The sequence below is a fragment of the Wasmannia auropunctata genome, unplaced genomic scaffold (genome assembly GCF_000956235.1).
Source record: "Wasmannia auropunctata unplaced genomic scaffold, wasmannia.A_1.0 LD336038.1, whole genome shotgun sequence".
Taxonomy (NCBI): Eukaryota; Metazoa; Arthropoda; class Insecta; order Hymenoptera; family Formicidae; genus Wasmannia; species Wasmannia auropunctata.
The window spans coordinates 2,741,087-2,742,028 of record NW_012026852.1 but is presented as its reverse complement, the minus strand read 5'-3'; positions in this window follow the sequence as shown (position 1 = coordinate 2,742,028).

Below are 942 nucleotides of genomic sequence, written 5' to 3'. Positions count from 1 at the left end.
TTATTTTGTATTGTCTAAATATAGAACAAACCCTTAAAGTTTTAGAAAGATCGACATATGTCATCATGGTTTGTTCAGAAAAAATTCCCAAAAATCAGCTCTTTTTCAGCGTTCTAAACCAGGTTCCCCCCTTAAGTAGAATAGAACTCTCCACGACGCGCGATAAGGCGGAACGTAGCAACGAGATCGCCTGAAGACGGCGGCAATATATTTACGTGATAAGGCGAAAAAGCGCGGTGTGCCGCGACGTGGAATTAGTGTGTTCGATGAATACATCCAATATTCGAATAAATGAATAAATAATAAATATAAATACAAATAATACTTTTTTTATATTCATGGAAAATTGAATAAATACTTTTTATGCAATTTGAATGAATATATTTGTGAATATAATTATTTTCGAATTTGCATTCATCCCCACTCTACACACTAAAATTCTGCCTTCGAGCTTGGTTTAAGTTTAAGAAACACGACGAAACCTATAGGAGATAGCTATTGCCAATGCTTTTATTGGGGATTCTGAGGAATCTATCAATTAAATCTATTAATTAAACAATACATTTTATTTAGCATCCACGAGATGCTAAAGCACTTAAAATATAGAATTAGCATTACTTATAGAATAACATTAACTTATAGAATTAACATTTGCTATTGTGATCCATTCGAAATTGCAGTGTTCGATTTTATTGTATCTTTTTGGTTTGCAAGAATATAGAGAATAAAAATTATTTATCATAAAAAGAATTATTGTTACAAATAAAAAACTTTTAATTAAAAAATTTGTTTTCTAAAAATTTTTTTCAAAATTTGTAAGTTTTCTTCAAATCTGGATATTAATAACGATATATAAAATTAATTTTTCACTTTATTTACTTTACATTTTGTAAATGAAAATGAATAAATATGAATAATCATAAAATATTCACGAATAAATAT